We start from the raw sequence: 11,851 nt of genomic DNA, 5'->3' as shown, positions 1-11,851 counted from the left end.
TCTCCAGAGGAACATGGCACAACGGATAGAGACGACGCAGTGCCCCCGAGGGTAACTTCTGAGTATGACCCCCTCAAAGCACGCGTGGGTAGTTGCGACCACTACTACCGTGCTCCAGAATATCCACTTAGGTCGAGAACCCGTGGAAGAAGAACCCCAGCTGCCCGTCATAACCTTCCTAGATAGGAATGCTTCAACATCTAGAAAGCGGTCACCTAAGGTGGTACACCTCGAGTCCGACTCCGAGGCCGAGGAAGAGGAATCCGACGACCCTGGCCAGAAGGAAGACACCATGGAGGCGGATACAGAGAAGAAGTTGAACCCTTGCGGAAGTCCAAAGGTGGAATACGTACCCTATTCCCCCACTTCGGCACCCCGTCGAGTTTTGGTTCATCCCACACAACGGAACCGGGTCTTCACTGAGCGAAAGGGTGTTGGAAGGAGACCCCTGGTACCTCGATTCGTGAATAACTAAAGACTCCTGACCAAGGATAGGATAGGATGCAAGTAGGGGAGTCTCTTCGACGAGATTAGTTTAGGACGTAGTTAGCTTCTTTTCCTGTTTTAGTTTTCTATAAGTATTTTGAAACGTACTCATGGTTAAGATGTTTATTTCACTTTAATCCAAATCCCAACGTTTTAGCGCTACTCGTTTTCCGCTCTACACGTATTTACTCCTTCCTTGCGTAACGATTTAGTCATTTCTTTGCTTAATCAAGTGTGGCACCTTATTTTAAAAACCTCCACGATAGTATAAGAACTTAGGGTGTTACATTTTTTCCTAATATAAAATAACCATCAATGTTTAAAACTAAATTAATTGGTCAAATAAACATTGAATTGAATGACTTAATTCATGTCTACTTCAAAACTAGTCGTTGACATTTTTTAAGGACTAAACGTCCGAATAAAATTTTGGAAAAGTTTTTTTTTAATGAAACTTTTTGGATAAATTTTTTTATTCACGATAATCCCCAATCCGACAAGTTAAGGACTAATTCGTTGCGAATCTTAGTTCAATTTAGAGTTTGTCACTGACCAATGAATAGTTGCACATGCATAAAGTGAAATTCGAACTTTAAACATTTGTTTAAGTAGACGAATGAACTAACCACTTGATTATTTTTGAAGAAATTACTTTGTGTGTTTACATTTAGGCCCAGTTTGGGTAACCAACTTAATTAAGCTCCTTTTGATAAAATAACTTAAACAATAAATGACTCTGTTAAAAGTAACTTATAAATAAGTTATTTTGTATTTGGATTTTTAACTCTAAAAGTGCTTATTTTATAGAAATATAATGAAAAGTAGAAGTATTATGAGAGAAGTCATTTTTTTTAACTTCTCTATAAGCTCCAAAATAGCTTCTTAGAAAGTTGCAATTTGATTTTGAAAATTGCACCAGACATTAATACTATTACTTTTCATAAGTCAAAAGTAAAAAAAAAAAAGCTACTTCTAGAGTTTTCCAAACGGCCCTTAATACCTTTAAATTTGAACATTAGAGATAAATAGATTTCTTGTTAGAAGAGACAAACATAGTTACTTGAGTTGAATTCCTAATGATAATAATTTTTTTTTGTTAGATTGGGATAATAATAATTGTGATGTTATTAATTGGTACAGGGTGATGATAAGAAGAACATGCTAACAGTGCAAACTGCAAAGCATGAGAAACACTCTGATGGAAGCCATATTCATAGCTTCCATAACCATTCTAATAAACATGGCTTTGGCAGCTCTAACCAACAATGCCTATAGTGCAAGGCACTCAGTCTTCACCAGCAAATTCTTTGGTTCAAAATCAGACAAAATCATAACACTAAAAATATGGCTCAGCATCACTATGCCTTGTTCTTAGCTTCTTATTCAGCTCAATGGCCATAGGGTTCTTAATTGATGCAAATTTTCTTATGAACACTCATGGAAAATTTTTGTCTTGGAATTACACACAAACAATTCTAGAAAGAGGGTTCACATTGGCTCTAATTGGGAATATATTTTTTTGTGTTAGTGTTCCTTTGATGCTGTGGATGCTTGGTCCTGTCACAGTGTTCTTAGCTTCATTGGGATTGGTTTATTTGTTGCATGAGTTTGATTTTGTTAGTAAAGTCTCCAACTTAGCCATAAACAATGTATCAATATAATAATGTAACATAAGATACAAAGTATGAAGTAATTAATGGTGTGCAAGTGTGTATATAATTAGTGTTATATTTCAAGATTATTCGATGACAATTAAGAGAAATAATTATATTCAGCGCTCTAATTTCTTTTTTTAGAAATTATTTTCATTAAAAACATTTTTTTTTCTACGATTGGAGTATTCATCAGGTATATATGTAGACATCTTATTTTTTAGACATTTTTTACTTGCACAACTTAATAATTTACGTGTTCAAAAATCAAAATCGAAAAATGAGTAGCGTGCGAGGATTGACCTTAAACTAGCTAGTATCAACTCTTGGAAAAATATTTTTCTTCTCAATTTCAATGTTTTTTAAACAACTAGGACTTAATTTAAGAACTCATGTTTGATTCTCTTTTTCTTGATCGATTTCATTGATGTGGAAAAAAAAAAGCTCATAACATATAACTAAGTAAATTTATATTTGTTGCTATATTTAAACATTTTATATTTGTCTAAGTTAAAACTAAATTACATACTCCAAGAAAGATTACATAATTATCTTTATGTGAAGATATTTTATTTTAATTATTAGATAGTGCATTATAAAATTTTAATTTTAATATGTTATAAAAGTATTATATTTATTTAAGTTAGCTAAATAAATAAATTACATTTTTAAATAAAATCTTCATGAGAAAATATTTCTAACATCTCCAGTGAAATAGGTACTAAAACTAAACCCCCCACATTTTACATTTGAGAGCTTGAGACTATGAGAGAGGGCTTTAGCTTTATTTCTTTTCTTTGTAAGAGTGGGCTTGATACTAATTAACTAATTAATATGAGCTATGGATCTTTTGGCCCAACGATTGTCAATTGTGCCAAACAAATTATAATAATAATATAATAAATCGAAGTCTATTGGGACAATTCCAGGGGCTCAAAAATATAATGCAACAAGTTTAATAATCCGTGTTTCATAACCCAAAAACAAAAAAAAAGTGTCATCCCCATGATAAAATTAAAATTTACAATTTATTAAATTAAAATTAATGTAATCAACTTGAGTTGTTAAATAGTCAATTCACTCTTCCAACTTATATGAGTATCGAGGATTTAAATTATTTTTTATAGATTAATTTTTGGCTTGTCACACTACAACAATATAGATCATAACATATAAAAATTCAAACTCTCAAAATAACGCTAGATACTCCTATTTGATATGAACTTATGATTTAGGAAAAAGGATTAGAAGTTAAATTAGATAAAACATAAAATGAATAAAACTCTGAAACAGAACAAACAATAGCATTGCATCACCAAGTTACAGTTATCTTTTTCTCATTTTTTTATTATGAATAAAAAATAGAAAAATCAAATGAGAAAGAGCAAAAACTTTACCAAAATTTCAGATCAATTTACATAAATCAGATATGAAAAACAAATTCAAGAGCAATTAGATATGACGAACAAATAAAAAGTACGAATTATAGAACAACTCAATAAGAAGCCAAATCAGAAAATATAAATTAGGGAATAGATCTGAGAATCTGAACTTACCTTAATACGTACTGTTAGAGAATCATTAGAATCATTTTAGATTAGTTAGTATCATTTATATTTATATAGCATATCTGTATATTAATTGTAGGATTCTATACTTTTATTACTTTGATTCTTCTGGCACATATATATACCCCTTGTACATTGTACTTTCGATCAACCTGAATAATACACAGAAACACTTTTCTCATATTTCTCTCTTATTTCTAACATGGTATCAAGAGCTTAGGTTTTTTTTTTTCAGAAACAATTGGTTCCTACCTCCTTTATCTTGTTTCACCGGCAGTACTTTATCCTCCATTTTCGACTTCTTCCTGACGTCTTGGTTCGTCACTGCCGCCACCTTCGTCTTCTACTCGTTGCAAGCTTTCCAACGCCGCCTACCTCGCCTCCTACCACCGCTGGACGCGCCCTAACGCGCTGCCAGAAGTCCGGTCACTGCTTCAGGTTCTCTCTCCCCAGACGCCATCCAGAACCGTTGGATCCACGCCCAGGATCAACGGTCCCAGACAGCGCCACGTGTCGTCGCCAGCACCCACGCGGATCTGCCCAGACCGCGTCCGACCCGACCCGGACCGACCCGCATTCTCTGACCCGCTGCTAGCTCTGTGCTCGCGTCAGCGCTGACGCGTCTCCTTCCTCCTATCGCGTGTTGTCACGTGTCTTGCTCTGCTGACGAAGCAGCTGACGTGGCATCTGACGTAGCTGCTGACGTGTCAGACAGTGGTTAGAATCATTTTAGATCAGTTAGTATCTTTTATATTTATATGTCATATCTGTATATTAATTGTAGGATTCTATACTTTTATTACTTTGATTCTTCTGGCACCTATATATACCCCTTGTACATTATACTTTCGATCAACCTGAATAATACACAGAAACACTTTTCTCAGATTTCTCTCTTGTCTCTAACACGTATTAGTAATAAGAAGTTTGAATAAAAAAAATTTGAAATCTAAAGCATCAAAACAAAAATTAAATCAGATTTATGAAAGAATAAAAAAATTGAGAGAGGAAAAAGAAATACCTAACAAGACCAAGTTGATTTTGGAGCTGCAAAATGAGATGAGATCTTGAAACTGAAGAGTAAACTGAGATTTTGAATATGAAGAATGAGTAGTGGAATCCAAAACTGAGAGTTGGAACCAAAGAAAGAAGAGGAGCAGGTGATCCCAAATTTGACGGAAGGGAAAAAGAGGAGCAAGGTCGTCAACAAGAGAAGAAGAGGAATAGTGGTAAGCTAAAAATAAAGACCGTCAAAAATGAACAATAATTCTTTACGGTCAAATTATTTATCAGAACAAATATGATAATTTGACATTTATAATATTTGTCAAATATATATATTAATTTTTACACTTAATTATGATTGTTAAAAAAAAGATGTTAAAATAGCTCTCTTATTTTGTAGTGTCGGATTGAAAATAACCGTACAAAAAAAATTAAAATTAATGTGCTAATAATTACATAAATTATATATATATATATATATATGATTGGTGCAATATAATATATATGATTGGTGTAATATAATATTTAATGTTCATTTTTAATAAGGATTAATAGTCAAATTCGTCCCTGAAAGATCAATTATTCTTTAAATTAGTCCTCAAAGGATTTTTTTAGTCATATTAGTTCCTGAAAGATAAAACGTAAGTCAAATTAGTCCTTCCGTCAGTTGGATGATAACGTGTCATGTTAAAGGCCATGTGGCATGATGACGTAGTAGGTTAATGCCACGTATCATAAGATTATTGGTTGACGTATCAGGTCAGTGATACCTAGCATGCCACGTATCACTTGACATTTAAAAATGTTATTTATAATCAAAATAGTCATTGAAAGTCCAAAGGTAAGTAATTTTCATCCCTAAAATTTTAAAAATTAATCAAATTAGTACTTATATAAATTTCTTTTATTTTTTTATAATATTAAATTTAAAATATTTTTTGTTATATAATGTACTAGTACGGAGTAGCCTCTGCTATGCATATGTATAATATTTCCTATTTCATTTTATCTCATTGATTTGTGAAATAAAAAGAAAAATTATATAATCTATCTCAAACATATGAAACACACACAAAATTATTATGATCTTTGCACGTATTACGCTTAAGAAGCAATTCGTTTAGCATATATAATAATAATAATTAAGCAACAAATTTTTAATATTTTGTAAAGTTTAGAATTGGAATAAAATCTGTGGATTTTCTTAAATTTTTACTCTAAGTATCATTACAATTGGATTCTATATGTAAGTAATATCGTAATGAAAAAAAAAAGATGTAGTAGAAAAAAAATAGTAGTATAATTTTATTTAGGTTAACATACATCAATTTTGATTTTGAGCATATAACTTTGTTTAGGTTAATAAATACATACATTTTAATTTTGAGCATATATATATATATAAGCAAAATGTAATAATGTAAGAGAATGTTTTAGAATAGAAAAGAATAAGAGAGATTTTAAGACAAATTAAAGGAGAGAGATAACTCTATTGAAAGAATTTTTAAGAAAAAAATACAATTACTAATTTTTTGTTTGTCAACTATATTTCTATTAAAATTAATAGTATTAAAAAATATTTTAAATTTAATATTATGAAGAAAAAAATTTATATAAGGATTAATTTGATTAATTTTTAAAATTTTAAGGATGAAAATGATTTATGTTTGGACTTTTAAGGACTATTTTGATTATAAATAACTATTTTACATGTTAAGTGACACGTGGTGTGCTAGGTGTCACTGACCTGACACATCAACCAATCATCTTGTGACATGTGGCATTAACCTGCCACATCATCATGCCACGTGGCACTTAACGTGACACGTTATCATCCAACTGACGGAAGGACTAATTTGATTCACATTTTATCTTTCAGGAACTAATATAACTAAAAAAATCATTTGAAGACTAATTTAAAGAATGAGTGATCTTTCAGGGACAAATTTGACTATTAACCCTTTTTAGTAACCTATTACTAAAACTACTAATTCGAATATGGTTATTATTCATACCCTGATCTAATACACAGTCAGGCTCACATTGAATAAAATCTGATCTACAGATATTAATCAGGTCAACAGCAACCTGACCTCATGAAGGTCGGTTATATCAATGTCAAACTCGATATTACTTACCCGAATAAGTAACCAATCTCTATAATTTTTGCTGCTAATCTAGAAAGAAAATCTTAACAACCTCCCTAACAAAAGAAAACGACTACCCACCATCAAAGATAGAACAACTTTAAAAGATGGTTATCGGCTCTACATCTACACTTATAAATACCCTGATATGCTAAGGTATAATTCGAATCCAATCTACTAAAAGCCTACCTAAAACCCTTGCTAACTTAAGCATCAGAGTCCCTTGTAGGTACCACCCCCACCTCCTCACGAGGAACATGGACTGCTTTATCCCTGCAGGAGAAGACATCATACCTTTCACTAGAAGGTGTCTGGACCTCACCTTCAGGTCCAATCATCCTGATTCAGGTAACCTTCGAAACATTAGCACCGTTGCCGGGAATCTGAAAATTAAGACCATGTGATGACGGATGACATCCTTGAATATGGATACACAGCTTCCGATTCGGAAGTCCGAGAGGAAGAACAACACAACGACGAATGAGCGATAGTCATACCTCCCCAAGCCAATAGGGGGAGAGGTGCGACCAAAGATGCCCACACTTCAAACCTGGAAGGACACATGATCGGCTAGAAAATATATTGATCTGAAACATCCGAGCTAAGAGATCCCACAAAGATCATGGAACTTGTCCACGAGCATCAATGTTCGCTGGAACGACTCGAAAAGGAGCAAGAGCGATAGCGGGAATCTGAAAGATCCCTGAGAAGGGAAGTTTGACGAGGAAGGGATCTAGAAGAAAAGCTCTTGAAACTAGAGTCCGACTTTAAGATCCGGAACATGCAGGCGAAGAAAACCTCTAATAGGCGAAGATCTATTTATAGAAAAAATCATGCAGGCTAAAGTTCCTAGAAACTTTAAGATCCCAGACAATGATCTTTATGATGGAACCACTGATCCAAGGCATCATCTGAGCAATTTCAAAAGTCGCATGTACTTGGTAGATGCATCAGATGCAATCCATTCCAAGGTTTTGACGCAGTTGAACTGTGCCCCTTCCCAACTGCATCCAAATTCATGGGCTTTTTTATGGGCCTATGAATGTTTGATGCAGTTTCTTGAATTTCCTTCCTCTTTGAATATCTTTTTCTTGTTGTTTCAATCAAAGTGTGTATGAAAGGGTCTCTGGGTTAACCTCAGTAGTTATCCTGGTCGATTGCTGTTTGTTTTGTATAAATCTCCCTTAAAAAAATTTCAAATTCATGTTTGTAAAGTTTCGGTCATCGGAAACTGAATACCCCTTCTATTTGGATGATAAGCTTGTTGAAAATTTTTCTCTATATTGGTGTCCAAAACCAATGCAAATTTTAGAAGCTATTGAGAAGAGTGACAAAGAGAACTTGTTTTTAGACTTCTTAGTGGATTGCAAATTTCCACTAACATTTTAAAGTATAACATTTTTTTATTTTCTTTCATTGGTTGCCTATGTATTTTTTTTTGTTTGTTATAATATGATCATTCATCTATAGATAGTTGCATCAAGGCTGTTGTGTATGGGCCGCACTGCTGAGTTGTTAGGTGCTGAAGAGAGTGCTGCTATGAGAAAGTGGTGGCCTTGGAGAAATCCATCAAAGAAAAAGAGAAAGTCATCATAGATGTTACTGCTAAAATGAAGGATAGGAAAATGAAAATCATAAAGCTTTAGGATCAAATTCATCTTCTTCAGAATCAGATTAAGAAGAATGATAATGACAAAGGTAGAATGACATCCAGAATTCATGAGCTTGAGAATGATGTACTAGAGATGTTTGCCACATATTTTGATCGAGCTATGAGCCATGTGGCTGCCTTTGCACCCGAGTTTGATATCAGCAAGCTTGATATCACAAAGATCGTTCTCAATGGGGAGCTTGTAGAGGATGAAGCTGGTGAAGTAAAGAATGAAAATATTGCCCTTGTGGATAAAGATATCTAGGATTTTGAATTTGTAATGTTTTTACTTTGAAAACTTTGAATCTTGTGAAGTCTGGACTATTGACCAACCTTTTGGATGTCAGTTTTTATGTTTGTTGGATTATGGCCGACTTTTAATGTCGGGTTGTTTTGAAAGATATTTATACATGGCAGTATGATCATCTTCATTTGTAATTTCCAACTTTTTATGTGTTGGTTTGCATGAAATGTAGAAAATAGGCTTGTTTGTATTGAAATAACCTTCAATTGCGGAAGGTGTGGGGTGATCAGCCTCGTTAAAACCTGTCCGAGTAAAATCCAATGTGGGATAAAACCTCGTGATCAGGAAAAAACTATGATACAATATTAAGGATGATATGTTCTAAGTGTTGGGTAACACAATTCTAACCAGTGTTTCTAGAGAATAGGCTCCTTTTTCATGAATCTTTGATACTCTATAAGGGCCTTCCCAAAGTGCAACTAATTTTCCATGTCCTGGAGGCTTTCGAAACCTATTCAATCTTCCTTAGTACTCGGTCTCCTTGTTGCAGCACTCTTGGCCAAACTTTCTTGTTGTACTTTCGTTGTATGGTGAGTTACATAGACTGTTCTCGTAGATTAGCTAAGTTGCATTCTTCCTCCAAGATTTTGAGTTTCGCAAGTCATGCCACGCTATTAGTCTCATTACCCAAAAGCTCAGTTCGTAGTGATCCTTGTGAGACCTCTACAGGCACCATCGAATCTGCGCCGTATACTAGTTGAAACGGTGTTTCTTTTATTGATGATTATGGTGTTGTGTTATAACTCCATAAAATTTTAAGAATAAGATAACTTTATTAGCTGCCTCTGCGAGCCCATTGCTTTGTGGGTGCTCTACAGAGGAAAAATGGTGTCTGATGTGAAGATTGGTTAAAAAAGATGAAATTCTCTTATTAGTAAATTACCAACCATTATCAAAAATGATTTTTTTGGGAAAACCATATCTACATAATATGAATTTCTATATAAAAGAGCGTACTTTGTTCGAAGTTATTTTGGCAAGTGGCTGTGCTTCAATCCACTTTGTGAAGTAATCTATAGCTACCAGTAAAAATTTTACCTGTTCCACCGACGTTGGGAATGGTCCGATTATGTCGAGTCCTATTTGTGGAAAAGCCATTCGATTTCAGAATCATGTAATAGCTCAGCTTGGCTATGAATGATTGGTGCACATTTTTGGCAATTGTCACAGCGCTAAACTTTTTCCATGCAATCTCTTCTTAATGTCGGCCAGTAGTATCCTGCTCTTAAGAGTTTCGAGGCTAGGCTTCATCCTCCTATATGCGTTCCGCAAATACCTTCATATACTTCAGATATTGCCGAATCTTCTTCCATAGGCTCGACACATTTAAGTAATGGTTGGGAGAATTCTCTTTATACAAGTTATCCCCCATGATGGTGTAATAGCTTGCTTTCCTTTTAAATAACCTCGGATTCACCTCAGATGGTATATTTTCTGTTTTCAAATAACTTATGTATGGGTTTTTCTAATCTGCCTGTTGAGACAAAGTTAGAACATCTTTGTTAAATATGGTCGGCGCATCAAGAGTTTGTTATGATAAAGTATTTGAAAAATCCTATACCCTAGAAGTAGCTAATTTGGATAAGATATTTGATTTATTGTTTTGTTCTCTAGGTATGTGAGATATGTCAAAATGTCTGAAATGTAGGATAAGATCTTTTACAACATTTAAGTATTGTTCTAAAAGCGGGTCTTGTACCTGGAAGTTACCAATTACTTGTTGAACGACGAGGAGGGAATCACAATGACTTTAAGGTTTTGAATGTTTTCTTCCCTTTCCAGCCGAAGTCCAACGAGTAAGGATTCGTATTCAGATTGATTGTTGCTCACCTGAAATGAAAATCTTATAGATTGCTCTGCATGGACACCAATGTTATCTTTAAGGAGGATTCCTGCCCCACAACCCCATCATTAGAGGCTCCATCGACATATAGTTCCCAAAATGGGAGAATTTCTTGTGTAGTAAACTTAGCGAGAAAATCGGCCAATATTTGATTCTTCAATGAACTTCTTGATTGGTAGGAGATGTCGAACTCTGATAATTCAACCGACCACTTGATGAGTCGTCTTATGAGGTCTAGTTGTGCTAGTATCTGTCGGAGTGGCTGGCTCGTCTAAACTATGATTTGGTGGTTCTAAAAATAGTGTTGTAGCCGTTGAGCTGTGATTACTAAGGCAAACGCTAGTTTCTCTATGGTTGGTCTGCATTCTTTAGCACCTTGCAAACAAAGTAAACTGAATGTTTTTCTTTGCATGTTTCTGTGACAAGTACAGAGCTAACTAAAAGATATAAGTAAAGAGATTTACTATGTTGTGGCTTCCAAAGAATAGGTGGTGAACTAAGAAGATTCTCAAAGTTTTTCAATGCATACTTGCACTTGTCGATCCAGGTGAATTTGTTGGCTTTTTTTTAAGATTATTAATGAAATGATAAGATTGTTGGTACACGAAATTGTGATTCACACTTTTCACAACTCCACACAACTAACCAGCAAGTGCACTGGGTCGTCCAAGTAATACCTTACGTGAGTAAGGGTCGATCCCACGGAGATTGTCGACTTGAAGCAAGCTATGGTCATCTTGTAAATCTCAGTCAGGCGGATTCAAATGGTTATGAGGTTTTGATAATTAAAAGATAAATAAAACATAAAATAAAATAAGATACTTATGTAATTCATTGGTGGGAATTTCATATAAGCGTTTGGAGATGCTTTGTTGCTTCTGAACCTCTGCTTTCCTATTGTCTTCTTCCAATCATGCGTGCTCCCTTCTATGGCAAGCTGTATGATCCTCTCGGATAAAAAATACCAGGTACGGCTTCTGCACGGCTAATCAACTGTCGGATTTCTCGTCTCGGATGAAAAATACCAGGTACAGCTACCACACGGCTAATCATCTGTCGGTTCTCGCTAGCGTAGGAATAGGATCTCTCTATCCTTTTGCACACTGTCACTGCGCCCAACATTTGCAAGTTTGAAGCTCATCACATTCATCCTTTCCTAGATCCTACTCGGAATACCACAGACAAGGTTTAGACT

The 11,851-nt window shown here is 34.5% G+C and overlaps 1 pseudogene; it reads left to right on the top strand.

Moving 5' to 3' along the window:
- Window positions 65–2,214, top strand: LOC107620398 (annotated as a pseudogene).

This window comes from Arachis ipaensis, chromosome B10 (assembly GCF_000816755.2).
Source record: "Arachis ipaensis cultivar K30076 chromosome B10, Araip1.1, whole genome shotgun sequence".
Taxonomy (NCBI): domain Eukaryota; kingdom Viridiplantae; phylum Streptophyta; class Magnoliopsida; order Fabales; family Fabaceae; genus Arachis; species Arachis ipaensis.
Note: the sequence above shows the minus strand (reverse complement) of the source record. Positions and strands in the feature narration are given on the sequence as shown.